General features: G+C 35.6%; 1 long non-coding RNA gene across 1 annotated transcript; it reads left to right on the forward strand.

The window, feature by feature from the left end:
• Window positions 1-1,122: 1,122 nt before the first annotated feature.
• On the forward strand, window positions 1,123-2,029 carry LOC140184590 (uncharacterized). The gene is made up of 3 exons (XR_011881670.1): window positions 1,123-1,249; window positions 1,712-1,825; window positions 1,926-2,029. It is a non-coding gene; the product is annotated as an uncharacterized lncRNA (long non-coding RNA).
• The last annotated feature ends 15,344 nt before the right edge of the window (window positions 2,030-17,373 follow it).

The following is a 17,373-nucleotide window of genomic DNA, read 5'->3' on the forward strand; positions in this document are numbered from 1 at the left end:
ATATCTAAGGAAGCGCTTTTAGAGTGTAGGCTATTTGTTAAGTTTTGGGTGCACTTCAAAAGTGATGTCTAATGTATCTAAAGCAAAAAACTTGACAATTGATAAATTTTATTCCTTAATTTCCCAAAAGCAAAACTCACACACTTAGTGAAATTTTTGTCCCTCCAAAACTCACACTTAGCCTTCATCTCAGCCTTCATCTCAATCCCCTTTCAAAAACCCTGTCACCATCGAAGAAACCCTTCAAAGCTTACCATCGCAAAGAAACCCTCTCGCTACAGAAACCCTCTCACTCACCACTCATCGTCGCTCCTCTTCGTCCTCCTCCTCGTCGCTGCACCGCCCTCACCAGCGTCATCTCTGCGCTTCTCATCGTCCTTCCCCTTTCAATTCGATCGAGTAACCCTCATCTCTGCGCTATATACTGAGCTTAATGAATATTTTTTCTTTGATTCGTCACCAATTCACGCTACCTGTACAAACTCGCGCGCCTTCTCCTTCGATTCGTCGCCGCTGCTCATCTCCTCAAGGGTTTTCACGTTCGATTTGTCGTGGCTCATCTCTTGTTCACTGTTGCCATTCATCACCGCGCTCACCAAGTAAGCATTCTGTGCCTCGTTCTTTTCTTCTCGCTCATTCTCTTACTTGCTCTCTCTCTCACTCGCCCTCTCTGTGCAGTGTCAAAGAAACTGTATGCTCTCTAGCGACCTCTTCTCTGCTCTACTGTGAAGCATCAAGGTTTCCAATGAGGCAAAGCATCGATCCCTAACAAGCGAGGTAAGCGCCCGATGATGATGATGGTTCTGTGAAATTTGGGAGGTTTTGGGTTTTGGTTTTAGGGTTTTAATTGGGGTTTTAGCTTCTGTATTCTGCGTTATTTATCTGTGGACTGCCAGATCAAAACTAAAATCACCAATGTAAATTTCACCATGTGTCAACTGAATTATTATTCTTATTTTTGTTATTGTTCTTGTTGATTTTTTCTTGTTTAAATTTCACTTTTTGCTTACGACGAATCATTGTCTAGTTCTGTAGTTTATTTCATGCCATTGGATTTGTTAAGCTTATCATAGATGTGGCCTCTTCAATTTAATTTCTCCTGTTTATGTTTTTCTATCTTTTAGGCTTGGATTATGCTGACCCAAAATGGAAAGGCAATTTTCTTGGAAAAGTTTTTCTTGCTGCTGGATTAACAGCATTATGCATTATCATGATCAAGCAATCTCCATCTTTGAGTTCCACTAGTCCGGTAATCGCTAGTCATCTTACACATGTTTTCTTTGAGAGCTTTTTATGTCTTTGCTTCTTTCCCCTTTTTTTGTCCCCTCCACACCAGAGATGTGCATATTCATTATAGTTTCATAGCTGTTTGATTATTACCCTTTGAAAGATATCTTAAAAGTGGTAGATTGTTGATAGAGATGAATTGATGAATGATATGAACTATTTTAATTTTTTGTCCATAAAGAGTGAAGCTTGATTATGTTTAATTACCGTTCACAACTTTTGTCAGCCAGATAGTTGAAAAAAGGAGAAAAGGGGATAGTTTTTAAGGGAAAAATTATAAAGACAAGATATATATATTTTTCAGTTATAGTTTTCTTCTTTCTTTGAACTATCCTGATATAGGAGTTTGCCTTCTCTAAAGCTAATTTTCTTTATTTATTTAAGCTAATTTATCATTTTCGTTTATGTTTTCCCCCTTTTCCAGTTTGCCATTCGCGAACCTGGGGTAACTCATGTTTTAGTAACAGGCGGTGCAGGCTACATTGGTTCACATGCTACGCTTCGGCTTCTGAAGGAAAATTATCGTGTCACTATAGTAGTATGTCTATTAATAAAAATGAAATATTTCTCTGACAAAATCAAATGCACTTATCAGTGTGGTTGCGACAGGCATACCATTGTTTTTTCCCTTTTGGCAGGACAATCTGTCACGAGGAAATATGGGTGCCGTCAGAGTTCTTCAAAATTTATTTCCAGAACCAGGAAGGCTTCAATTTATATATGCTGACTTGGGAGATCAAACATCTGTATCCTTACCCACTTTCCTCATCACTAGAAATATTTTGTTGTCATATTTTTGACTTTGATTGAAATGTATGTGGAGAATACCCAAGAAAGATTTTCTACTTAACTGGTTACCAGGTTAATAAAATATTTTTGGAGAATAAGTTTGATGCTGTGATGCACTTTGCTGCTGTTGCATATGTTGGGGAAAGCACTGAGGATCCTCTCAAGTAAGTACTTCTGGAGTTTATTCAAGCACTTTAATCTCAGTTGAATGTTTGTATTCTGCTTGTAATTTGCTCCTCCTTCCAAGTTGCACAAGTAACATGTCTATTTAGATACCGATTGACTTGTTTAGTGGCATATTAAACAAATCACCCTTGATGGAATATGTTCAAATTTGTGACAAGTACCTCCTCTTCAATCTATCTAACATAACATAGGAGAACTCACTACAAGAAAAATACCCATAATCATAACATAACATTGTGTCTCCGTCTGTCTCCCTCATGAATTCACAGACAGTAGAGAGAGGGCAAGGAACAGAGGAATAGCCAAAGCACCAGGGAGCAAAAACAGGAGCGTTCTTCAAGTTTTTGGCTCTTCATCAATCATAGCACCAAGAGAAAGAGAATGATGGCCGAGGAGGGAGCTGATTGAAGCTTAAGAGGGAGCTGCGTTCCACTCACCCAACTGTTCTTTGAGTTTCTTTGCTAGGTGAGCACAGCGACTTCATCTTCTTTCTTTTCTCCTTTAATTCAAAATTTTGATAATTCTCTTGCTCCATTTTTTCCAGTTTATTCAATTTCTTTTAACACAACTACCACCACGAGCAAAGAGAGGTGAGTGATTTTCTCTCCTCTGTGTTTAATCTGGTCGAATGGCCTTGTGAAATGTAACCAAAATTCTGGTTCTTGGAACGGTTAAGGTTTGGGTTCAAGAGAAAAACAGGGACAAGTCTTGTGTATTTGATCAACAAAGAGGTAAGGGTTAGAATAGTTAGATATTGATTTTAGCTGTATTTGGTGATTAAATGGCAGAAACCTTTTCATTGAGTATGCTTATTCTCAAATAAGTTAGGCTACATAATATATTTATTGACCAGTCAGCTGCTTGATTCTTGGATCTGTATGTGAATGATTGTTGCTTTCTTAATCAGCAGTTTACTTTGTAGTGGTAAATGGTAATGTTCTAATAAACAAAAATCAAGTACTAATGGGGACTATTATTCATTTGTCTAGAGTAGTTTACTGATTTCATGTTTATTATTTTTGTTGCATGTGGATTATATATGGTGCAGTATTTTCGTGGCTCATGGCAATTTATCAACTATTGTCAACTATTGAGCTTCATGTTCCTAAATATTCATATCATTGAATTAAGCATTTCAAAGTTTGTTCTTTCTCTGAGACTGTGCCAACTGGAGTTAAAATTTGAGTGAAGCAAAAGGAACATATTTGTTCTTTATCTTACCTTCTGATAAAGAATAGAATAGTGTCCTTATGTTTATCAATTTGCCTGGTTTTTATTTTTGACATTAACTCCACCTTAAACAATTTTGATACTCACACTTATTCACTTACAAAATCCACCAATATCATGGTTTTGCAGATTGACGAAGAGCTTCTTCAGGAAGTGGTTAATATGGGATTTGACAGAAATCAATTGGTTGAATCTTTATGCAACAGGATCCAAAATGAGGTATGTGCCCTTCATTCTCTCCTTTCATGTCTTCTTGATTGTCTCTTATTATTATCTATATATTTCTGGTACTGTGGCAAACTACTTGTTATTGGACAACTGGTTCCATGTTTCTAGTGGCTATCTTGGAGCTGAGTTTCAAGAGACTATGGTTGACTCTTTACCTTAGATAGTTGACTCTTTTAAGTCTTAATGGATCTAATAATATCTCTTCCTCTACTCAATATCTCCCACTTGTTTATTTATTTTCATGTGGTTTTGTTGTTACCATGTTTGGTTAATGTGAGTGTTAAGCTGAAAAAGAGTAATGTCTGTGTTCTTTCAGTAATTGACTAATGTTGTTGGGACCCTTCATTTTTAATGTTTTCCTTTAATTTTTCAATATGAAGTGAATGACCCTTTTTGCCTTGTGAACATGGAGGTTACTAAAGAAGAGTTTAATGCAAAAAATGAAAGAAAAAAGTTTCCAACTTTTGGTCTGAAAAAACCATGCAAAGTTTTCAACATGTTTGTGTTTTGTTTTTTGGCAGATGGGGCTGGTGATGATTTGTTTAAAGAGCTATGGAGGCTGTGCAGGGCCATTAATGGATGCCCCTCGTGTTCAAGACAGAGTTCTCTATTTCCCTCAGGGTCACATTGAATTGGTATGATATACACTTCTTTACCAGTTTCTGATTTTGTTTGTGAATTTCATTTTTTTCCATTTTTGTGCTATGTATGCTTTCAAATTTAAGCCTTAAGGGGTTTAGTAAGTGTTATATAATTTTGATTTTTTTTGTAGTTGACAAAACCTACAGAATAAGATTTGAGGCAGATGAAGAACCAAAAATCTCCCAAATACGATCTTCAGTCGAACAAGATATTTAAAGAACAAGATTTTTTTCTCTTCTATCAGAAGGTTAATAACTTTTATTAGAAGATACTTATGTAGGATACAATATTTTGGTTTTTTTTATAGTTTATTAGTAGTAAATCCTAAGTGGTCTAATGTATATTTTGATATGGGTATGTTTAATTTAGTGTGAGATGTATGAATACTCATTTATGATCATCCTAATATTTTTAGTTCATTATAAATATATTTTGTTAAAGGATAATTTTTATTATTTAAAGAATATTGTATGGTATTTTTATGTATTTATTTTTATTTTATAATTTTTAACTAATTTAATTAAAAAAATAGGATTATATACATAATCATATTACTAAATATTAGGTTTTAGAAAAAAAAAATTTTAGAATATATATATATATAGAAAATAAAAAAAAACAATGAGGGACCTAAGGCTACACTTATATACAGTAGCTATAGTATACAAAAAAAAAGAGGGATCTAAGGCTACACTTATAAAAAGTAGCTATGGTATACAATGTGGCTACGCTTTACAAGTGATGCAGTAGTGTTGAAAAGCGTAGCCTATTCTGAAAAAATGAAAGCTGAAAAGCGTAGCCTTTGGTCCTGGACAGCATCACTTGAAAAGCGTAGCCTATTCCCAAACACCAAAAGCGTAGCCCTTGGTGCAGAAAAGCGTAGCCTTTGAGAATAGGCAACGGCTGAATAAGAATCACCTCAAAAAGCGTAGCCATAGCCCAAAAAGCGTAGCCGTAGCCTAAGGCATCATTTTTTTTCACTTTTGGCTACACTTTTCAAGTGTACCTGAATGGGTGTTTTTCTTGTAGTGCACCCACTAAATTATGCAATATACACCCAAGGACAAGCAATATTAGAACAGTTGCAACTGTTGATTATATTACATTATATCAGTTCAGAAATATACACGCAACAAATTATGCCATATACACCTAACAAATTACTCCATATACACCCACTAAATTACGCAATATACTCCCAAAAATCAGTTACGAGAAGAACTAGAACAGGAAGAACAGTAAAACCTAGAACAACTAAGAAGAACAGTAAAACCTAGAACAAGAAGAACATTAAAAACAGTAAAACCAAGAAGAACGTAGAAGAACAGTTGGTGGACGAAATTGTGATCACTATTCTTTGATGTGCATTCATTGTAAAATTGTGGAATTTAGGTATTTGGCACGAGTGGACACAACTCCGTTCAACTGACCAGCAAGTGTATTGGGTCGTCCAAGTAATAAACCTTACGCGAGTAAGGGTCGATCCCACAGAGATTGTTGGTATGAAGCAAGCTATGGTCACCTTGTAGATCTCAGTTAGTGATTGGAATCATAGAGTCAAATGGAATTAAATTGGATAAATAAAATAAATAAAAGGGATAAGAATACTTATGTAAATTCATTGGTGAGAATTTCAGATAAGCATATGGAGATACTGTATGGCTCAAGGACGCCTACTTCCCTACTGCTTCAACTCAATCTTTCTTACTCCTTTCCATGGCAAGCTGTGTATAGGGGTTCACCATCAGCGGTGGCTACTTTCAATCCTCTCGGGAAAATGATCTTCTGCGGCTGTCACTCGCATGGCTAATCGTCTGGAGGCATCACCCGTGGTTGATGGCTACATCCCATCCTCGCAGTGAAAACTACGCTCACGCACTCTGTCACAACACGGCTAATCACTGGTTGGTTCCCGCTCCTACTGGAATAGAATCCCTTGATTCTTTTGCGTTTGTCACTAACGCCCAGCACTTGCGAGTTTGAAGCACGTCACAGTCATTCATTACCGGAATCCTACTCGGAATACCACAGACAAGGTTAGACTTTCCGGATTCCCAGGATCCTACTCGGAATACCACAGACAAGGTGAGACTTTCCGGATCCTCATAAATGCCGCCATCTATCTAGCTTATACCACGAAGATTCTGTTGGGGAATCTAAGAGATACGCATTCAAGCTCGGTTGCATGTAGAACGGAAGTGGTTGTCAATCACGTGCGTTCATAAGTGAGAATGATAATGAGGGTTACTTATCATCACATTCATCATGTTCTTGGGTACGAATGAATATCTTGGAATAGGAATAAGAGAGATTTGAATAAAAGAAAATAGAATTGCATTAATACTTGAGGTACAGCAGAGCTCCACACCCTTAATCTATGGTGTGCAGAAACTCCACCGTTGAAAATACATAAGTAAAAGGTTCAGGCATGGCCGAATGGCCAGCCCCCATGTGGTCACAAGACCGAATGATCCAAGACATCTAATACAATAGTTAAATGTTCTATTTATAATAAACTAGCTCCTAGGGTTTACATGAGTAAGTAATTGATGTACAAATCCACTTCCGGGGCCCACTTGGTGTATGTTTGGGCTGAGCTTGATCAATCCACGAGCTGAGGCTTCTCTTGGAGTTGAACTCCGAGTTATGACGTGTTTTGGGCGTTCAACTCCGGATCATGACGTTTTTCTGGCGTTTAACTCCAGACAGCAGCATGAACTTGGCGTTCAACGCCAAGTTACGTCATCAATTTCCGAATAAAGTATAGACTATTAAATATTGCTGGAAAGCTCTGGATGTCTACTTTCCAACGCCGTTGAGAGCGCGCCATTTGGAGTTCTGTAGCTCTAGAAAATCCATTTCGAGTGCAGGGAGGTCAGATTCCAACAGCATCAGCAGTCCTTTTGTCAGCCTTTTTCAGAGTTTTGCTCAAGTCCCTCAATTTCAGCCAGAATTTACCTGAAATCACAGAAAAACACACAAACTCATAGTAAAGTCCAGAAATGTGAATTTAACATAAAAACTAATGAAAACATCCCTAAAAGTAGCTTGAACTCACTAAAAACTACCTAAAAACAATGCCAAAAAGCATATAAATTATCCGCTCATCACAACACCAAACTTAAATTGTTGCTTGTCCCCAAGCAACTGAAAATCAAATAGGATAAAAGAAGAGAATATACTATAAATCCCAGAATATCAATGAATATTAATTATAATTAGATGAGCGGGACTTGTAACTTTTTGCTTCTAAACAGTTTTAGCATCTCACTTTTTCCTTTGTAGTTTAGAGTGATTGGCGTCTCTGGGAACTTAGAATTTTGGATAGTGTTATTGACTTTCCTAGTTAAGCATGTTGATTCTTGAACACAGCTACTTATGAGTCATGGCCGTGGCCCTAAGCACTTTGTTTTCCAGTATTACCACCAGATACATAAATGCCACAGACACATAACTGGGTGAACCTTTTCAGATTGTGACTCAGCTTTGCTAGAGTCCCCAGTTAGTGGTGTCCAGAGCTCTTAAGCACACTCTTTTGCTTTGGATCACGACTTTAACCATTCAGCCTCAAGCTTTTCACTTGGACCTTCATGACACAAGCACATGGTTAGGGACAGCTTGATTTAGCCGTTTAGGCCTGGATTTAATTTCCTTGGGCCCTCCTATCCATTGATGCTCAAAGCCTTGGATCCTTTTTATCCTTGCCTTTTGGTTTTAAGGGCTATTGGCTTTTTCTGCTTGCTTTTTCTTTTTCTTTTTATTTTTTTCGCCATTTTTTTCTTTTTTTTTTCCAAGCTTTTGCTTTTTTCACTGCTTTTTCTTGCTTCAAGAATCAATTTCATGATTTTTCAGATTGTCAATAACATTTCTCCTTGTTCATCATTCTTTTAAGAGCCAACAATTTTAACATTCATAAACAACAAGATCAAAAATATGCACTGTTTAAGCATTCATTCAGAAAGCAAGAAGTATTGTCATCACATCAATATAATTAAACTAAATTCAAGGATAAATTTGAAATTCATGTACTTCTTGTTCTTTTTTAATTAAAAACATTTTTCATTTAAGAGAGGTGAAGGATTCATGGAATTATTCATAATCTTTAAGGCATAGTTACTACATACTAATGATCATGAAGTAGATAAACATATAAAAAAAAAACAAAAAGTAGGAAAAAAAATTTAGAACAAGGAATGAGTCCACCTGAGTGAGGGTGGCGCCTTCTTGAAGATCCAATGGTGCTTTTTGAGCTCCTTTATGTCTCTTCCTTGCTTCTGTTGCATGATCCCTAGTGATTTTAGTGTTTTTATCATTATTTGCTCCCAATAGTTGTGTGGAGGACAATTTATCCCTTGAGGTATCTCAGGGATCTCTTGATTTGCAGCCACATGTTCTACCACTGAGCTATGACGGCTTATATTAGTCTTTCCATCTCCCATAACTCAGAGGTGGAAGCTTTTGTCTTTTTCCTTGTTCCTGCTCATATAGGGAAGAAGAGAACAAGAAAAGAAAGTGGAATCATCTATGTCACAGTATAGAGATTCCTTTATGTTAGTAGAAGAAGAAAGGGAAGAAGAGTGAAGAAGAATGGGTAAGGATAGAGGTGGTGATTTGAGATGAAGAGAAGTGAAGAGAAGTGTTAGTAAATAAATAAATAAATAGAAGAAGAGGAGAGATAGAAAATTTTCGAAAATGATTTTGAAAAAGTGGTTAGTGATTTTTGAAAATTAAAGATAAAATATAATTAAAATTAAAATTTAAAACAATTAAAAAGAATTTTTGAAAAAGAGATGAGATATTTTCGAAAATTAGAGAGGGATAGGTAGTTAGTTGGTTTTGAAAAAGATAATAAAAAAAACAAACAAAAAGTTAAATAGTTAGTTGATTGAAAAAGATTTGAAATCAAATTTTGAAAAAGATAAGAAGATAAGAAGTTAGATAAAAGATTTGAAATCAAATTTTGAAAAAGATAAAGTTTTTGAAAAAGATAAGATAAAAAGATAAAAAGATTTTTAAGAAAAAGATATTTTGAAAAAGATTTAATTTTTAAAATTACTTAACTAACAAGAAACTACAAGATAAGATTCTAGAACTTAAAGATTGAACCTTTCTTAACAAGAAAGTAACAAACTTCAAATTTTTGAACCAATCACATTACTTGTTAGTTAATTTTCGAAAATTAGATATAAAAGATAAGAAAAAGATTTTGAAAATATTTTGAAAAAGATTTTTTTTTTTGAAATTTTCGAAAATTATAAAAAAAATGAAAAAGATATGATTTTTGAAAAAGATTTTGAAAAGATAAGATTTTTAAAATTTGAAATTTTGACTTGACTTGTAAGAAACAACTAATTTTGAAAATTTTTGACCAAGTCAACCCAAAATTTCGAAAATTTGGAGGGAAATAAGGAAAAGATATTTTTTTGATTTTTAAATTTTTGAATTTTTAAAGAAAAACACAAAAATAACCCAAAACATGAAAATTTTGGATCAAGACACAAGATGCATGCAAGAATGCTATGAATGTCAAGATGAACACCAAGAACACTATGAAGATCATGATGAACATCAAGAACATAATTTTGAAAAATTTTTGATGCAAAGAAAACATGCAAGACACCAAACTTAGAAATTTTTAATGCATGGAAATTATGGATGCAAAGATGCACATGAAAAACAACAAACAACACAAAACAAGAAATCATCAAGATCAAACAAGAAGACTTGTCAAGAACAACTTGAAGATCATGAAGAACAGTATGAATGCATGAGATTTTCGAAAACATGCAAGAAAAAAATTTTTAAAAGCATGCAATTGACACCAAACTTAAAAATTAACACAAGACTCAAACAAGAAACACAAAATATTTTTGATTTTTATGATTTTATGATTTTTTTGTATTTTTATTATATTTTTCGAAAATATACTTTAGAAAAACGAAAATAATAATAATAAAAAAAATATTTTTGAAAGATTTTTGAAAACTTTTTGAAAAGAAAATTACCTAATCTGAGCAACAAGATGAACCGTCAGTTGTCCATACTCGAACAATCCCCGGAAACGGCGCCAAAAACTTGGTGGACGAAATTGTGATCACTATTCTTTGATGTGCATTCATTGTAAAATTGTGGAATTTAGGTATTTGGCACGAGTGGACACAACTCCGTTCAACTGACCAGCAAGTGTACTGGGTCGTCCAAGTAATAAACCTTACGCGAGTAAGGGTCGATCCCACAGAGATTGTTGGTATGAAGCAAGCTATGGTCACCTTGTAGATCTCAGTTAGTGATTGGAATCATAGAGTCAAATGGAATTAAATTGGATAAATAAAATAAATAAAAGGGATAAGAATACTTATGTAAATTCATTGGTGAGAATTTCAGATAAGCATATGGAGATACTGTATGGCTCAAGGACGCCTACTTCCCTACTGCTTCAACTCAATCTTTCTTACTCCTTTCCATGGCAAGCTGTGTATAGGGGTTCACCATCAGCGGTGGCTACTTTCAATCCTCTCGGGAAAATGATCCTCTGCGGCTGTCACTCGCATGGCTAATCGTCTGGAGGCATCACCCGTGGTTGATGGCTACATCCCATCCTCGCAGTGAAAACTACGCTCACGCACTCTGTCACAGAACGGCTAATCACTGGTTGGTTCCCGCTCCTACTGGAATAGAATCCCTTGATTCTTTTGCGTTTGTCACTAACGCCCAGCACTTGCGAGTTTGAAGCACGTCACAGTCATTCATTACCGGAATCCTACTCGGAATACCACAGACAAGGTTAGACTTTCCGGATTCCCAGGATCCTACTCGGAATACCACAGACAAGGTGAGACTTTCCGGATCCTCATAAATGCCGCCATCTATCTAGCTTATACCACGAAGATTCTGTTGGGGAATCTAAGAGATACGCATTCAAGCTCGGTTGCATGTAGAACGGAAGTGGTTGTCAATCACGTGCGTTCATAAGTGAGAATGATAATGAGGGTTACTTATCATCACATTCATCATGTTCTTGGGTACGAATGAATATCTTGGAATAGGAATAAGAGAGATTTGAATAAAAGAAAATAGAATTGCATTAATACTTGAGGTACAGCAGAGCTCCACACCCTTAATCTATGGTGTGCAGAAACTCCACCGTTGAAAATACATAAGTAAAAGGTTCAGGCATGGCCGAATGGCCAGCCCCCATGTGGTCACAAGACCGAATGATCCAAGACATCTAATACAATAGTTAAATGTTCTATTTATAATAAACTAGCTCCTAGGGTTTACATGAGTAAGTAATTGATGTACAAATCCACTTCCGGGGCCCACTTGGTGTATGTTTGGGCTGAGCTTGATCAATCCACGAGCTGAGGCTTCTCTTGGAGTTGAACTCCGAGTTATGACGTGTTTTGGGCGTTCAACTCCGGATCATGACGTTTTTCTGGCGTTTAACTCCAGACAGCAGCATGAACTTGGCGTTCAACGCCAAGTTACGTCGTCAATTTCCGAATAAAGTATAGACTATTAAATATTGCTGGAAAGCTCTGGATGTCTACTTTCCAACGCCGTTGAGAGCGCGCCATTTGGAGTTCTGTAGCTCTAGAAAATCCATTTCGAGTGCAGGGAGGTCAGATTCCAACAGCATCAGCAGTCCTTTTGTCAGCCTTTTTCAGAGTTTTGCTCAAGTCCCTCAATTTCAGCCAGAATTTACCTGAAATCACAGAAAAACACACAAACTCATAGTAAAGTCCAGAAATGTGAATTTAACATAAAAACTAATGAAAACATCCCTAAAAGTAGCTTGAACTCACTAAAAACTACCTAAAAACAATGCCAAAAAGCATATAAATTATCCGCTCATCACAACACCAAACTTAAATTGTTGCTTGTCCCCAAGCAACTGAAAATCAAATAGGATAAAAGAAGAGAATATACTATAAATCCCAGAATATCAATGAATATTAATTATAATTAGATGAGCGGGACTTGTAACTTTTTGCTTCTAAACAGTTTTAGCATCTCACTTTTTCCTTTGTAGTTTAGAGTGATTGGCGTCTCTGGGAACTTAGAATTTTGGATAGTGTTATTGACTTTCCTAGTTAAGCATGTTGATTCTTGAACACAGCTACTTATGAGTCATGGCCGTGGCCCTAAGCACTTTGTTTTCCAGTATTACCACCAGATACATAAATGCCACAGACACATAACTGGGTGAACCTTTTCAGATTGTGACTCAGCTTTGCTAGAGTCCCCAGTTAGTGGTGTCCAGAGCTCTTAAGCACACTCTTTTGCTTTGGATCACGACTTTAACCATTCAGCCTCAAGCTTTTCACTTGGACCTTCATGACACAAGCACATGGTTAGGGACAGCTTGATTTAGCCGTTTAGGCCTGGATTTAATTTCCTTGGGCCCTCCTATCCATTGATGCTCAAAGCCTTGGATCCTTTTTATCCTTGCCTTTTGGTTTTAAGGGCTATTGGCTTTTTCTGCTTGCTTTTTCTTTTTCTTTTTATTTTTTTCGCCATTTTTTTCTTTTTTTTTTCCAAGCTTTTGCTTTTTTCACTGCTTTTTCTTGCTTCAAGAATCAATTTCATGATTTTTCAGATTGTCAATAACATTTCTCCTTGTTCATCATTCTTTTAAGAGCCAACAATTTTAACATTCATAAACAACAAGATCAAAAATATGCACTGTTTAAGCATTCATTCAGAAAGCAAGAAGTATTGTCATCACATCAATATAATTAAACTAAATTCAAGGATAAATTTGAAATTCATGTACTTCTTGTTCTTTTTTAATTAAAAACATTTTTCATTTAAGAGAGGTGAAGGATTCATGGAATTATTCATAATCTTTAAGGCATAGTTACTACATACTAATGATCATGAAGTAGATAAACATATAAAAAAAACAAAAAGTAGGAAAAAAAATTTAGAACAAGGAATGAGTCCACCTGAGTGAGGGTGGCGCCTTCTTGAAGATCCAATGGTGCTTTTTGAGCTCCTTTATGTCTCTTCCTTGCTTCTGTTGCATGATCCCTAGTGATTTTAGTGTTTTTATCATTATTTGCTCCCAATAGTTGTGTGGAGGACAATTTATCCCTTGAGGTATCTCAGGGATCTCTTGATTTGCAGCCACATGTTCTACCACTGAGCTATGACGGCTTATATTAGTCTTTCCATCTCCCATAACTCAGAGGTGGAAGCTTTTGTCTTTTTCCTTGTTCCTGCTCATATAGGGAAGAAGAGAACAAGAAAAGAAAGTGGAATCATCTATGTCACAGTATAGAGATTCCTTTATGTTAGTAGAAGAAGAAAGGGAAGAAGAGTGAAGAAGAATGGGTAAGGATAGAGGTGGTGATTTGAGATGAAGAGAAGTGAAGAGAAGTGTTAGTAAATAAATAAATAAATAGAAGAAGAGGAGAGATAGAAAATTTTCGAAAATGATTTTGAAAAAGTGGTTAGTGATTTTTGAAAATTAAAGATAAAATATAATTAAAATTAAAATTTAAAACAATTAAAAAGAATTTTTGAAAAAGAGATGAGATATTTTCGAAAATTAGAGAGGGATAGGTAGTTAGTTGGTTTTGAAAAAGATAATAAAAAAAACAAACAAAAAGTTAAATAGTTAGTTGATTGAAAAAGATTTGAAATCAAATTTTGAAAAAGATAAGAAGATAAGAAGTTAGATAAAAGATTTGAAATCAAATTTTGAAAAAGATAAAGTTTTTGAAAAAGATAAGATAAAAAGATAAAAAGATTTTTAAGAAAAAGATATTTTGAAAAAGATTTAATTTTTAAAATTACTTAACTAACAAGAAACTACAAGATAAGATTCTAGAACTTAAAGATTGAACCTTTCTTAACAAGAAAGTAACAAACTTCAAATTTTTGAACCAATCACATTACTTGTTAGTTAATTTTCGAAAATTAGATATAAAAGATAAGAAAAAGATTTTGAAAATATTTTGAAAAAGATTTTTTTTTTTGAAATTTTCGAAAATTATAAAAAAAATGAAAAAGATATGATTTTTGAAAAAGATTTTGAAAAGATAAGATTTTTAAAAATTAAAATTTTGACTTGACTTGTAAGAAACAACTAATTTTGAAAATTTTTGACCAAGTCAACCCAAAATTTCGAAAATTTGGAGGGAAATAAGGAAAAGATATTTTTTTGATTTTTAAATTTTTGAATTTTTAAAGAAAAACACAAAAATAACCCAAAACATGAAAATTTTGGATCAAGACACAAGATGCATGCAAGAATGCTATGAATGTCAAGATGAACACCAAGAACACTATGAAGATCATGATGAACATCAAGAACATAATTTTGAAAAATTTTTGATGCAAAGAAAACATGCAAGACACCAAACTTAGAAATTTTTAATGCATGGAAATTATGGATGCAAAGATGCACATGAAAAACAACAAACAACACAAAACAAGAAATCATCAAGATCAAACAAGAAGACTTGTCAAGAACAACTTGAAGATCATGAAGAACACTATGAATGCATGAGATTTTCGAAAAAATGCAAGAAAAAAATTTTTAAAAGCATGCAATTGACACCAAACTTAAAAATTAACACAAGACTCAAACAAGAAACACAAAATATTTTTGATTTTTATGATTTTATGATTTTTTTGTATTTTTATTATATTTTTTGAAAATATACTTTAGAAAAACGAAAATAATAATAATAAAAAAAATATTTTTGAAAGATTTTTGAAAACTTTTTGAAAAGAAAATTACCTAATCTGAGCAACAAGATGAACCGTCAGTTGTCCATACTCGAACAATCCCCGGAAACGGCGCCAAAAACTTGGTGGACGAAATTGTGATCACTATTCTTTGATGTGCATTCATTGTAAAATTGTGGAATTTAGGTATTTGGCACGAGTGGACACAACTCCGTTCAACTGACCAGCAAGTGTACTGGGTCGTCCAAGTAATAAACCTTACGCGAGTAAGGGTCGATCCCACAGAGATTGTTGGTATGAAGCAAGCTATGGTCACCTTGTAGATCTCAGTTAGTGATTGGAATCATAGAGTCAAATGGAATTAAATTGGATAAATAAAATAAATAAAAGGGATAAGAATACTTATGTAAATTCATTGGTGAGAATTTCAGATAAGCATATGGAGATACTGTATGGCTCAAGGACGCCTACTTCCCTACTGCTTCAACTCAATCTTTCTTACTCCTTTCCATGGCAAGCTGTGTATAGGGGTTCACCATCAGCGGTGGCTACTTTCAATCCTCTCGGGAAAATGATCCTCTGCGGCTGTCACTCGCATGGCTAATCGTCTGGAGGCATCACCCGTGGTTGATGGCTACATCCCATCCTCGCAGTGAAAACTACGCTCACGCACTCTGTCACAGCACGGCTAATCACTGGTTGGTTCCCGCTCCTACTGGAATAGAATCCCTTGATTCTTTTGCGTTTGTCACTAACGCCCAGCACTTGCGAGTTTGAAGCACGTCACAGTCATTCATTACCGGAATCCTACTCGGAATACCACAGACAAGGTTAGACTTTCCGGATTCCCAGGATCCTACTCGGAATACCACAGACAAGGTGAGACTTTCCGGATCCTCATAAATGCCGCCATCTATCTAGCTTATACCACGAAGATTCTGTTGGGGAATCTAAGAGATACGCATTCAAGCTCGGTTGCATGTAGAACGGAAGTGGTTGTCAATCACGTGCGTTCATAAGTGAGAATGATAATGAGGGTTACTTATCATCACATTCATCATGTTCTTGGGTACGAATGAATATCTTGGAATAGGAATAAGAGAGATTTGAATAAAAGAAAATAGAATTGCATTAATACTTGAGGTACAGCAGAGCTCCACACCCTTAATCTATGGTGTGCAGAAACTCCACCGTTGAAAATACATAAGTAAAAGGTTCAGGCATGGCCGAATGGCCAGCCCCCATGTGGTCACAAGACCGAATGATCCAAGACATCTAATACAATAGTTAAATGTTCTATTTATAATAAACTAGCTCCTAGGGTTTACATGAGTAAGTAATTGATGTACAAATCCACTTCCGGGGCCCACTTGGTGTATGTTTGGGCTGAGCTTGATCAATCCACGAGCTGAGGCTTCTCTTGGAGTTGAACTCCGAGTTATGACGTGTTTTGGGCGTTCAACTCCGGATCATGACGTTTTTCTGGCGTTTAACTCCAGACAGCAGCATGAACTTGGCGTTCAACGCCAAGTTACGTCGTCAATTTCCGAATAAAGTATAGACTATTAAATATTGCTGGAAAGCTCTGGATGTCTACTTTCCAACGCCGTTGAGAGCGCGCCATTTGGAGTTCTGTAGCTCTAGAAAATCCATTTCGAGTGCAGGGAGGTCAGATTCCAACAGCATCAGCAGTCCTTTTGTCAGCCTTTTTCAGAGTTTTGCTCAAGTCCCTCAATTTCAGCCAGAATTTACCTGAAATCACAGAAAAACACACAAACTCATAGTAAAGTCCAGAAATGTGAATTTAACATAAAAACTAATGAAAACATCCCTAAAAGTAGCTTGAACTCACTAAAAACTACCTAAAAACAATGCCAAAAAGCGTATAAATTATCCGCTCATCAACAGTAAAACCTAGAAGAACGTAGAAGAACAGTAAAACCTAGTTCTTTAATTTCAAAATGTGGAAAATCTACAAGATGAGTAAAATAGTAACGTATCTTGAGTAATATTTCTTCGTTTTCTCTGGAAATTGTTGATGGAGAGTTCTATTTTTTGTTGATGGTTTCTGGTAATCTTCGCGACGAGTTCTATCTCTTCAGTTTGGAATATTGCTCGAAGTTTGAAGGTTTGTGTTTTCTTCGAAAGAGAAGTGGAAGAGTGCGCCATAACGAGCGCTTTTTGCGAAGCGTAACGGTTGAGTGACGCACGTGGCATTGACGCTCCATTCAAAGGGAGTGAGTGCGTGTGTAGTGTTATTGGGTTGGGCCAACTTATAACGCTTGTAGGCCTTTTTTTGCTTGTATGTGTAGC

This window comes from Arachis hypogaea, chromosome 5 (assembly GCF_003086295.3).
Source record: "Arachis hypogaea cultivar Tifrunner chromosome 5, arahy.Tifrunner.gnm2.J5K5, whole genome shotgun sequence".
NCBI classification, from domain to species: Eukaryota; Viridiplantae; Streptophyta; class Magnoliopsida; order Fabales; family Fabaceae; genus Arachis; species Arachis hypogaea.